A 13,660-nucleotide genomic window follows, 5' to 3' on the forward strand; every position below is an offset into this window, starting at 1 on the left:
TTCTGTTTTTGACATGAGACTTTTTCCCCCACTGAATAAATGTCATACAAATAAAGGTTTCATTTTTCTAACATTTCTAGGGTGAGATTAAGCAAGTGCAATGAAAGGCATATATTTTTAAGTTATGTTTTTCTAAACTTCACCAGGGGTCCCAATGACAATGTATCCAAAATGACAAGCTTCTGATTGCATACTATTATGAAAGACGTGCATTTCAATTCTCCTTTGTTTATGTTTTTTTTTTTTTTTTTTTTTTTTCTGAGTATATTGCTGGCATCACATTCTGAATTTCTTTTTGAACGCTGGACACGTTTGTCTTGTCTACTAGGGTCTGTTCAATTGGAACAAATTAACAACACAGACATTTTTTCTTGAGTGGTAGAATTGCCAGGAAACTGGATGCAGAAAGCAATTTGACAATTACTGTCTGTTTATCCTTAAACAAGTATTTTAGCCATGTACAAAAATGAGGTTGATGGCTACATTAGAGAAAAAACACTGTATCACAAACTTTGAACACTATATCTGTGATGCACAACCTTGGCTCTGAACATGGCATGTGATGCAACTAAGTAAGAGCGTTGCTTTGGCCAATAAATCGACCTTTTCCGCTGGCTTTTCTGTGCTTTGTTCTCTCTATATATTTCTGTTTCTGTTATGCGCTATCACTGCATGTTTGTGTGCACACTTCCTTAATTGCATTAAGAGGATGACGCACTTTCTTACTCTGTTTAAGCTCACTTTAATTGCCTCTGAATGGTGCTCTGGGGAAGCAGGGACTGACGGTACAATGTGGACATGCAATTAGCTAGCTTTCATAAGATGCTCCAGGGAAAAAGAGAGGGTTTCAGTTCACGGAGGAATTTCACACACAAGGCAGCAAATGCTATTTTGTGTCACTGATGTGGTGGCATCTTGATGGAATGACATTTCATTCGTTAAAAAACGAGGCTTATAGAAGAAGCAAAAAAGAAAAATCCATTCAGGGAGAAAAGGGAAAGAAAAGGGGCAGAAAGACACCAGCCTTTATAAAAAAAGGTTAGGCGCATTTAGAAACGATATGAGACAGAGATGCCAAAGTAAAACAAAAATATTTTTTAAATGTATTTCAAATTTTGCCTTTGTGAAATAATGACTTCTTAAGCAGATGAGATTACCGTACGGTTTAAATTTACATGCACATTTTACATATTTAGATTATGCTTCATAAATAAAGTTGGAATAGAAGAAAATGGGTAACGTTATTTTAACCAGTTGGGAAGCAAAACATTTATGTAGCTTTGGGACATGAGAGTTTTTAGGGGCCATGTATTTTTCATATAAACCAGTTATGGGGGGCCATGCCGGTGGTGCAGAGGTAGCGCACGTGAGGAGGCCTTCATCCTCGATGAGACCGTCCCGGGTCCACTCCGGCCCATGGACTTTTGCCACATGTCTTCCCCCTCTCTCTTAGCTTCCCTTGCTGTCAAACTAATTTCATTAAAGGCCAATGGTGCTACATAAATGACAACAACAAAAAAGAACAGTCAAAAAGAACATATACGGGACAAAAACATTTTGTATTTTGGTTCAAAAGTAATTTGTGATCCCTTAATATGAATAATCTGGGCATTACAATTGTCTACATTTAACTGTATGTGCATAAAAGAACACATCACATATTATTTCACAACATTTTTCCTCACTAAACATGAAAACCAAATGGAAAAGTTTTGTGAGAAACTAAGTTCACTCGAAAAATCCGTAAATGTAAAAAGTCCTGTAATTTTAGATAGGTGCTCTTTCTTTTAACTCCCACCAAGCATGGAAACGCTTTAAAACTTGGAGGGTACCCTTTGCACTATTCCAAGGGACTTTAGGTACTTTTGTTACGCCTACATGTTTCAGATAATCAAACAAATATTATCGCCATACAAAGATAACCTAAATACAGAAGGAAGCTTTTCTCATCATGTCTTTGGTTTGTTAAAGGAAGCAGACGATAAATCAAATCACTGACATCTACCACTCTGGAAAGGTTTTCAAAGTATATTCTAATGCTTTGGGTAAATATGTACGCATACATACAACACATTCCATACAACACATTTTGTTATAAACAAAGATAATGTCAAGATCCAAAAGTTTGTCAAAAACTAAGTAGAAACCAAAAATATTTTATTACACAAATACATGATCCTCAATCGTTTACAGAGGGAGGAATTCATTTTTACTATAACTTAAAACATAAATACTTTATAACTTCAATCATATCAGGCTACATAACAATAACGTAGTGAGTATCTCCAGAATCATCACTTTAGGAATCCTTTATGTAGATTTTGACAAGCTTCACCCTGCCTTTTCCATGTGTATGGCTTTTAAATATGAGGCATTTAAAGTGCAATACGTTACGCACAGAGTTAATGGCATTGTTGTGACGCAGATCAGACACTTTTAATAACAGATAATGTAATAGGGAACCTGAAGCAGCACCACTGTCTCTCTTTTCTTTTGCTCTTGTAGTCCTTCTCCATGCCCTTCTCCCCCTGCCCCCCCACGCCCCCCACACACACCTTTTTTTTTTTCATTTTTCTATAACTCCCCCTCACCCCTACCCCACCCTTACACCCCTTCCCCCGTCTTGGACAATCCTTCCCTGTCCGTTGCTCTCTCTCTCTCTCTCTCTCTCTCTCTCTCTCTCTCTCTCTCTCTCTCTCTCTGTCTCTCATCCTAGCTCCATTCTCCCTGTCCCTCCCTCCACTCTTCTTCATTTAATAGTGGACCTCGGAGCGGTTGCCATGTCGACCAGCCGGCATATTACTATGGCAACCACTCGGAGCGAGACAAGGCTGCTGATTAGGAAGAGATGTCTAGTGTTGCCTGGCCAGTGGAGGGTGGGGGGGTGGGGGGGTTGGTTGGGTATGGGGGAGACGGAGGGGTGGGGGGGTGTTGGGGGTGTTGGGGCGGGGGGGTGTCCGAGAAGGTGGCGGTGGGGGTGTATTATAGACCTGATCATTGTGTGTGTGTGTTAGAGAATGTGTGTTGAACATGTCTATGTCTCAAAATAGATATTTACAGAGGCTGGTTGGCTTTCTAGCAGCTAGCTAAAGGACACGTTACTTTAGATTATATATTATGGCTACCTTTGTTCATTTACTTTTCTAAGGTCTTTTGATCTTATATACTTTTAATTAATATTTTATTTATTATATTTAGATTTCTAATTTTATATATATATATATATATATATATATATATATATATATATATATATATATATATATATATATTATTACACATTAATTGTCCGAAAATGACAGTGAAGCTTATCTGGTTTATTTTGGTGATACATAGGCTAGATGAGCCGACCTAAATGCTGCTCTGGTTGTATTTGGGCAGATTCATATCTAGTGTTATGACATGTGAGAGATGGAGCAGGGAGAGCTTTTTAAGAGCTGCACCCGCCTCCAAGAACACTAATGAACACTGCAGAAGATGCCTGAGACCTCCCAGATCCATCAGAGAAACTAATTACAAGATCCAATTAAAGAGAGAGAGGAAGAAAAGGGGGATAGAGAAAAAAAGAAACAGTGGGGTGAACAGAGGGAAATGGTGGTGGTGGTGGTGGGGGGGTCCCTCTTTCCCATTGACCAAGCCAAGCCGTCAGCTCATTCAAGACAGTAATTATAGCTTATTTATTATTCATCCTTGAGCTAAATAAGAGCGTGACATTTCAATAACAATAAGGGCAGAAAAAAGGCAGCACAAACTACAGATTTACTAATTGCTGTACTCAGAGATTAAACGACTGGGAAAATGTTGTTATTTACTTATTCATAACATTGAGACCAGTCATAAGAGCATAGCGGAGCACTTTTCTGGAAATGAGTCTAGGGGAGTTCTCTCACGAGATCTCCCCGGTGGACGTAGTCCTCAATGACACCAGGATTCCACGCTCTCCTTAACGAGTGTCGTTGGGATCAGTATCACAGGGCAAAACTGTTTTCTTTGGCGACTGAACCTCATTAGACTGAGCGGAGGAATCTGGTAAAATGAGGCTACAATTTTTACATCTCACAAAGTAAAGGAAATAATTCAGGTAATAGGTCTAAAGATCGGCTTACTTTATAGTCATTTGATCATATCATTTTTTACATGTTGTATTTTAAATATTTCTACAATTATTAGTTTGTTGGATAAAGCTGACTACAAATGAATCGTTTTCCCATGTCCTCACTCCTCTTCCTCAGGCTGAACTTGCCTTCCAGCTATTTGCACTGCCAACTCTTGGCCTCATTGGCTACGGCAGAGGTGAAGACTATCACATAATCATGAAGTGGATAAGGCATTACGCTCATCACAAATTATAGATGAGTTTTACTATGTGGCAACCCGGCGGACTAAGGCTCAGCTTGAGTGACTGTCACATAGGTCTGCAGCTCCTGTCTCCCTTCCTTGTTTAAAACAGCCCCAATCTCTCACTGTTGAAACTAAAATTTAATGAGACTGCCTTTGCTAACATCTGGAATTTGTGTGTTATATCTCTCATTACTTTTTCTTCTTTTTCCACTGTGCATTGGGATTTATTTTAAGATCAAATAACAGAAGTTTCTGGACCGCATTACGAAACTGAAGGCCAGTATTATCCAAATTCAGTGGGTGGTTTCTGTATTTCACATTGAGATAAAAAGCTAAAAATGAAAATGCAGGGTTGGCCAGAGTTCAGCTTTCAAAAGTCAATTAACAATCACATTTGAAAGGGAAATTGATTACTCTTACCCATTTACCTTTGATCACGCAAAGTGTACTTTTTATCTGGTGTGATTTATCTTCCAGGAAGTGATATTTGTGTTTGATCATATCATCCTCACGTTAGATCATAGGAGTCCTCTATAATGGCTCTATGCAGGGAAATAATACTGTGTGCATCTAGCTGCATTTTTTTTCTTTGTTCAAATTTCAATGCTAATCTACAGTCATCTGAGAAGCTCTCATGGTACTTTAGACCACAAGAGTGTAGATTCTAGTGGTCTGAAGCGCCACAATTCTTCAGTCGACTCAATTTTCCTTGCTCAATTTTCTCCATAATGTGTTTGTCCTTGAATCTTATAGAAGCCTATTAATTCTTAGTTGAATGAAGCAGCCACAAATTAGACAGTATAAAAGATTTAATTTATTCATTTATGTTGCCATTTACAAAAGCAAGCAATAGACAATATTAAAAGATAGACCAAAGACATGTTAAATACATTTATGTCTTAGTTTTGTGTTGACGTTAAACAGACAATTGTACAACTGTGGTATATTTCTTTATACATTGACTTTGAAAAAAATCCATACTGCTTAAACTTCCTCACATACTGTCACATTACAACCAAAAACTTCAAAATATATGTGGGTTGGTGGTATGTATTAAAGCACTAGATGAATAAAAACTAGCTCCTTTTATTCAGACGCACCAAAATAAAACCCAGTGCAAACAATTGCCTTCAGAGGTTACTCAGTTTGTCAACAGAAACCACCTCTCTGCAGTTTGTCCTCTGTTCGAACTCAGCAGTTCTGTGAAGGCCTCAAAAGTTTAACATGAATAGCAAATGCAGCCAAAAGGCCTGTGGTAACACTGGAGGAGCTGCAAAGGTCTATGGCCCTGTTGGCAGGTACAGGGAAAAGGCTCAGAGTTTATTGGAAGATGGACAAAGCTAAATATGGGAGGAGGCGGCAAGAACACTTTAGAACTGGAAGCTTTTTCGCCTTCCAGTAGGACGTTAACCATAAACAGCAAACTGCATAAGGAATAGTTTTTAGATCACTGAATGTTCTTGCGTTAGATCAACCCTGTCAAAGTCCAGATCTAACTAAAATGGAGAGTTTGTGGCAACCCTTACATGTGTGCTTTGTCTAACCTAAAGAGGCTTCACTTATTTTGCAAAGAACTGGCAAAAAAATAAATAAACAGTTTGTCAATAGACTGAAACAAACTGCTAGAGATATACCACCAAACACTTTAGCTGCAGCAAAATGAGGTTTTACAAAGGGTTTTTCTATACTAATGACCAACACATTTTTCAGATCTATTTAGAAAAAAAAGGAGGGGTGTGAATACTTTTCCCTGGCACATTTTCCTACAGGGCTGAATATGTGACAAGGATTTCACAGTGACAGACAGGCGCTTGCAGAGTTGTAAAGAAAAGACAGAAATTTTTCATTTAGAGTTAAAACTTTTTTTTTTTTTTACCTTTTCAGATGTTCCTCTCACATCATTTAGTTTTAGTCATGTGTTTCTTTTCTAGTTCCTGGGTGCCAGGAGAAGGATATTTTTACCACTTATCAGCTGATACAGGACCTGTCCTCAGACAGAGCACATTGATTTTATTGATTTACTCATTTCTGGCTTTCCCATACGATTGCCTCATGTTTTTTTCAAAGTGGTTGTGGCGCTTTTGTGGAAAGGGGGCAAAAAGTTAGTCCTTTTCTGCGATACACAAAAAAAAAGTAGCGGTGCTGGATCTTGAATATTCTATTGTATTATCCAGTCAGATAAACAGAGCAACATGGCAGCTTTACTCGGGCACTGTAAATAATTTCCTCCTCATCAGCATTGCTTTTAACTCTCTATCACTGGAACGATATGGAAAAGCATCTGCACCATTACACCCAGTTAGGTCATAATTAGGCAATCACGTCGGAAACACAGACAAACACATTGGCATATTGCTCCCTCAACACCCTCTGTAAAATACATACCCACTGACCAGATCCCCCCCCCCCCCCCTCTGGGCTGTGGGGCAGTGCTTGAGAGATGTCTCCCCAGGGGGCTGATATTTTATAGTTTGTGTCCATCAGTGCTGTAGCCTGGGGCGCAAGGGTTGACAGTAAGTGCTCTCAACACCGGTGACACTGATTCATCTGAGCCATGACACACATGAGAGGGGAAAAAGGGGAGGAGGGTCAGCCTGAAAAGAAGAATAAAACACGGACAGATCCGGTATTAAAATGATCATCAATGCGTGTACAGTACACCAAATCCTGTTCACGGAGATTACACTATCAATGAGCATCAAATTGTTTTACGTTTGGTGAGTTTAAGTTTATTTACTAGAAGTCAAAGGTTTGCACTATGATATGGTGGACTAATATCGGCCAGCCTTGGCTAGACTAAAGAGATTGGCTTGAGGAGGAGACTCCAATCTAACATGGCATTTCAATTTCTCATTCCCCCTTATGGCTGTGCTGTTCACTGCTGAGCCTCTTCTACATATATATAGGAAGGACGCCTCTGAACCCCAGCTTTCTAGATGCGCATACTAAGCAATCAATGTGTCACCCCTTCCTGACAATCCCTTTTTTTTTTCTGTATGGGGGCCGTGCTCATTTTTTCTTGTCAGCAGAAGGTAATTTGCTGTATTGTGATTCAGTCCTAAAACTTGGTGACGAGGTGTCTGATAAGTCACTACCTCCCTTCGGTACAACCCCCCCCCCCCCCCCAAACTACCCTGCCTCAACCGCAATATGGAAAATCCAAACGTAGCACCCCCAACCCCCATTCTCTCCACACCCTGCTGCACCCCCATACCCCTGTCCCGTTCTTTCTGCACCGAAGCCAACACAGTTGTATCAAGGCAGGCTGCTAAATTAGATAAGCAGGGTTGTGGTGCATCGGCCCTGATTAATAAAAGATGCGGCATTCCCTGGGGATGGCCCCTCTCAGGGCCGAGCAGAATCTACCCACAGACAATGGAGGTTGCTTGCACACAATGAACAGGAAATGGAGAGAATGAACCAATCATGGAAATATAACATTTAAAACAGAACTATCCTGTGACCCTCTCCAGCATTATGCATGCATGATAATAGATAATAACTAACGTTGAAAGTGAGAAAAGAGCAAAAATAATAATATATTCAGGGTTTTTGGAAAGCATTTCCTCCCACTGACATATGCTGGATAGCACAGTCGGTTTCCTGCTGTTTTATGGTGCCCAAGAAAACACAAGTCCTTCAGAGGAAGTGCTGCAAACCCGTGGACAAGGTAACGCCTGCCCAAAATACTGTAAAGAAAAACATATGGACTCTATAATTATTGGGCCATAATTGTTATCAATATTGTATGTTTCAAAATGCTTAGGTTAGACCAAAATTGTTGCAGGCTGACTGTGTATTATTGACACAACGTGTTAAAAGTGCCTGACTAAACCTTTGATTTTCATATACTTCTTCCAATCCACGCTCATTAATACGAAATAAATGTTTCTGTTTGACATTATGAAGAAAGTTTGGTTATTTAAAGGTAATGACATTAACTCCCATGCAGCGCTTCATTCATTCTCAAATAAAATTAAGATTTCTCTCTTTTAATTGAACCATTAAAGCCACATTCAAAAGCAGAAGAGCAAACAGTATTCATGGCAGTGTGAGGATTTAGGCAAATGGCAACAGCAAAAATAAAGAGAGCACTAAGACATTCAAGAGTAGCTGTATATGCCTTTGAGTTTAACAAGGCATTTTAGAAAGCATTTTTTTTAAATCAGCCTATTAAATAAAAAATTCTGATGCGATGGAAACCATCAACATGTGCTGTGTATTACAAAGTACAGTTTGTCTACAATCGCCTCCCTGCCGATTCAGTCTATGAATTTTGTGATGCTTTGATGCAAATAAGGTCTCGTAAACCCCAACATTTACTTGTAAACCTGCAGCTGACTCTAAAGTTTTATACAAAGATGCCTGTGTGCACGACCATAGAAATAGACAAAATAAGTCAGACTTACTTAGGTGCTGTGCAAGTAAAAGCCTTATGTACTTACTCTTACTATACAAAATATAAACAAAACTTGTGAACTTAATTTTTACAAATAGATTATAGAGACTTGAATGCAGAGAATAATTCCATGCATTTATATGACACATATTTCAGCCTTGACTTTGAATCTCTCTCCAGGATAGTAATTCTTGGTAAATTCCTCTATGTGAAATATACTATAAAATAACACTGAAACGCTCATTGTAAATCTAAACAGTCATGATAAAGAAAACATAATTATTTCTAGCATATCAAAGTACAAATGATTTTCTTTTTCTACAATAAAGTAAAATCACAGAATTTACATAATTTTGTTATACCTTGAATGTAAAACATACTTTATGAATCACAGATCCACAAACCTTCATGAAAACCAACAAGAAGGTTTTGGATACCTTGTAAACACGCCATTTCTCCTCAAAAGTATCTATTCAACATAAACCAGGTTAGAAAAGTTTTTTTTTCTACCTTTTGAGATTATAAAATGGCAAACGTATACTCAACTATTTTTTTTACACCCACAAGCATCATGTTGTCATGTAATTTCAGCCCTTCAGAGTCCTATTCATATTTGTCACCTAATGGCTTTGTTACTAGGAGGACATTATCCCTCGCACTGCTCATGTTTATAAGTGAGCCAGCGGTGAACCAGTTGCCTATGGAGACCAGTGAAATCAACGGTGTATAACTACCTGAGTTTCCCTTCTAAAGTGAGCTTGAATTGTGCATTTAAGCTGTTTTTCTTTATTGCTTGTCGTGATACAAAAGCGTTCTCTAAAACCTTCCCGTCTGATGCACAAGGACAGGTTTACCATCCAAATAAGGAGCTACTTACATGCTAAACATTCACCATTAAAGCATCACAACAAAGCTTTGTTCGTGCACATTTACCTCGTGCAATCAGGCCGGCATGTGTGATTACGGCATGGATCATGAGCACTTAAACTCTTATCTTTAAATAACCTCCGCCGCTGCCCCCCCCCGTTGCTAGTGAACAATGGTGAGATGTGTCTAATTTTTAGAAAGATAATGGCAGTCATATTGAGATGAAAAAAGGTCATGGGTTGACTTGTGAGGTTCTGATTGGCTTGGAGCATCCCTTTGCCCCCCGGAGATAAAATTGAAAGTGATATTTCATTTATAGCCCCGCCTTTTGTATACTGCTTAGCGATTTTAAGTGATGAGGAGGCCCAGTACTCCAATGATCAGAGTGCAGCCACCTGCCAAAAACAAAACACAAAAAATTGTGCCTGTGAACCCTTGCATTGTTTCTTTAACCATTTTTTCCTGATCACAGACATATGTTGTATACATTTTTTTCATTCTGTGTTTCATATTTAGGGATTTCCTTTTATGCCCCTCAAAACAGAAAAGATTGAACCTGACTTTGACCTTTATCTGCTCACATGTATTGACTGAGCTACAGCTATAACACTTTACAATTCACCTATTCAAAAAGATCATTATTTCATGTTCATTAGATCAAGGATAGCTGAAGATATCTCCGCCATTTCAGACGACTGTAAACTCATAATAAAGGTCATTCTGACATCACCTTGTTAATAACATATGACATCACGGTGTAGACTTTCAGTTTCAAATCCTCCAAAACATAATGCAGTTTTATCCTGCTTGTCAGCTTCTGCTCTCATCTTTTTGGCCTGGTTTCTACTCTATGTTGATGATGTTTTTTTTTTTTTTTGCTTTAATATCCGCCCTGAGGGCCAGATGCATCACATTATGCAGTGACCCGAGCTGTATTTTGCACTGAACAGTTCAGCCAGTGGGAGTGGTCTGAGCTTGTTGAGGAAGCTGCCCTTTAAGGTCATTACAGCGGTCATGTGATAGGCCAGCGGAGCCCCCTGGGCCACATGACAAACCGCGCTGCCAGACCGAGGTGTGTGTCAGGGGTGTTTTTCCACAAAGCATTCTATAAAAGTGTAACTGGGCTGTATTTGCCCTTTTCTCCTGCTCTGCGTTCAGCCAACAGGCCCCTGAAGATCTGTTAAAAAGTGCTGATCCACAGAGCTGGGCTGGTGCTCTTGTAATCCTTCCAGCTCAGCCCCACCTCCCCTCATATTCCCACCCTCCTCACCACCTCCTCTTCGCTTGCATTCCCCCACTCTCGCCCAGCTGACGCCTTGCGCTGGTGTGAGGGACAAGGTGATGCTCTAATGTTGTCGAGCACTAATGCGAGCTAATTAGCCCACATTAGAGCATGACTAAATAAGGCCTAAGTGTTGCTAATTGGTTGGCAGTGAAAACAATAACTGTTGTTCCTGCCCAGAGGCTCTGGGGTACTGAGCGGCTGGGACACTGGGGACCTGGGGGCCCTGGCACCAGGCCAACAAAAGGCACCAGCACCATCAGTCAACTGCCTTCATGCTTAAGTCACACGCCACTTGGCACTGCTGCTCATACGCTCCCTCTACCCCACACCCGCCGCCCGGTCCAGCAGTTGCCGACTCTCCCTGCAGCCGTCACCGGCAAAGAATAAGCCATACATGACAAGCACAGACAAACTGAGTCTGCCTGTGGAGCCATCATACATCACGGCATTAATAAACATGAATTAGTAATGGCACAATTAGATGGGTCTGTTCTGACATTTACTGGTACAATAATGGTGTTCTCCTCTCGACAGCCGCCTTTGGCCTTTAGTGGAGCGCCAGCAGACCTCAGACATTTAGATATGATGGGTGGAATGCGTAGTACTGTCTCAGTCAGTTTGTATCTTAATCACATTTTTTGGTCCAAAGGGTGTGACTCCAGTCTGTGTTTTTACATTCTCTACAAATGGCACAATAACGATGAACACATTATTAGTCTGGGTGTTTTCTGTATATAAAGGCATGCATTTCATGTGTTTGTTTCCCCTTTAGGTTGCAGCCTGGTCAGCGTGTGAAGACAATATTTGAACAGCCTGTCCCGCTCGCTAGAGCTGCTTTGGACCAAAGGTAGGTCCAGAACCGGCAGACCAGCCCTAGCGAAAAAAGGCCACAGGGCACATTACAGATGAGTTAGGGTGTGAGAAGAAGAATCTTTTTTGAACCTTGGTTACTATTTGAGCTGCTCTGCCATAATAATAAGATGTGACCTTGTTTTTACGTCACGCAAGTATAGAGTTTTTTTTTCTTTTTTTCTTTGTTTGTGTTTTTTTTTTCTGAACCTGTGCAAGCCAAAGGAGAAAAGAGAACCTCATCCTATTATTAGCACTTTTCTTCTTTGAAATCTTAATATTCACCACCTGGGTTAAACACTTTTTTTTTCTGAATGTGCCTTGCAAGTCAGTTTGACTTACTATTTAGTTTAATTTGAAAGTGATCAAAGTAATGCATCAGCACAATAAAGTTTATGATTAAAGGTGCTAAACAGCTTAGCTGTGCGCCAGACGTCTGGTGGCTTTCTCCTTTCCCTCTCAAACCAGTAGCTTTTCATCCTTGCTGTCATTCTTATTCTGGGTTTTACTGCTTTCCCAGGGGACTCATGAGCTTTTGTTAGCTTTTGTGTATACACACATGACCTAATTAGTTGATTAGTTCAGCTCGACTTGCTTGTTAATTGAATAGTAATTTATGTTTAATGTGTCTAATGAATACCCTAATTTACTGTTTGGCACTCATCCAAAGGTTTGTTTTTGACAGAAGGAATTAATCAAAAAGGGTGAATGGAAAGATGAAAACGACTCGGCACGCAAATTTCGCTTTGATAGCACATGGATTAAGTCGTTTAGAGAGCTGATAATGCTCATGAGTTTATCTTTCTGTAATTAAGCTTTTACAGACAATTGGGGCACTGATATATACATAAAAGGCAAATGATGATCCCTAATTGAAAGCTTTTTTTTTATTTTGTTCTCTGGGCCAAAATTATCATCGCAATTTTATTATGATAATATATTATAATATTATATAATAGTATAATAATCTACATTGAGAGGTAATGTAAATGAAGATAAAAACAATGCACAAGGAATTCTATTATATAGCCTTTTCTGTGCTCAAGAAGCTACAGTGGCTTGTTTTAGAAAATTAGATTTCAACTAGTTGAACTAATCTTTGACTATTACAAAAAATCTACAATATTTTAACCTAATTTGTAGGGTTAATTTTTTTGTGTAATCCTCCAGCCAACTTGACCCGTGAACACATTCTTTGCAGGTAGGCTTTATGCTCATAAACCTCAACATAGGATGAACGGTAACCCCACCTCCCCTTCTAATGCAACACTAGGTAGCAGCCCATATGGCCAATACCAAGGTCTGCCACTTTCAAACACACTGATCATGTAAACACGCTAGTTAAACTCACTTAAATTTTGACAGTTTCTGGTAAGTTGTTCAAACTTTTAGACTGATCAATTAATCTATATTTATTTATTTTTTTCCCAATTCGAAGAAGCGTTTTAATGGCTTACAGAGCAGGCCTTATGGTCCTGCTCTGTGGTCCTTTGTTTACTAAATGTATCTTGGATTCTTAGTGTTAAAACATGATTAAGGTTTGTTAAAAAGGCATGCCAATAGAGATTTTTTTTTGCAAAAGCCAGCAAGAACACCATTTTATTGTTACAGTATATTATTATGTGATATAAACAGATGGGACCCAATTTGATTTGACTAACCTATGACAAGGAGACAGTTGACATTTTGCATTGAATAAGTCTAACTATTGCTACATAATTCTGTAATATTTATGTGCAAATTATTGTATACATAATAATCCTTCGCCCAATGGCACAGAATTATAATTTGCACAGAAAGAGATGGTAATGTCCTCCTTCTTCCCAGTTTTTTTAAGATTATAAACATTTAATGATGAATTTTAGTTATTTAGTTAGTATCAGTTCAGGTCAGAACGGATGCCAGTTTGTTTGCCATCC

The 13,660-nt window shown here is 39.2% G+C and overlaps 1 protein-coding gene across 5 annotated transcripts in view; it reads left to right on the plus strand.

Annotated features, from left to right (window-relative positions):
• zfhx3 (zinc finger homeobox 3) overlaps positions 1-13,660 on the plus strand; it is a 357,317-nt gene that overhangs the window by 143,934 nt on the left and 199,723 nt on the right. For all 5 annotated transcript variants that reach the window (XM_036136359.1, XM_036136362.1, XM_036136360.1 and 2 more), the window contains one exon: positions 11,665-11,739. The gene's annotated coding sequence lies outside the window, so the exon portion shown is untranslated. The remainder of the gene's footprint in view (positions 1-11,664; positions 11,740-13,660) is intronic.

Source organism: Fundulus heteroclitus, chromosome 4 (assembly GCF_011125445.2).
Source record: "Fundulus heteroclitus isolate FHET01 chromosome 4, MU-UCD_Fhet_4.1, whole genome shotgun sequence".
In the NCBI taxonomy this organism is placed as follows: domain Eukaryota; kingdom Metazoa; phylum Chordata; class Actinopteri; order Cyprinodontiformes; family Fundulidae; genus Fundulus; species Fundulus heteroclitus.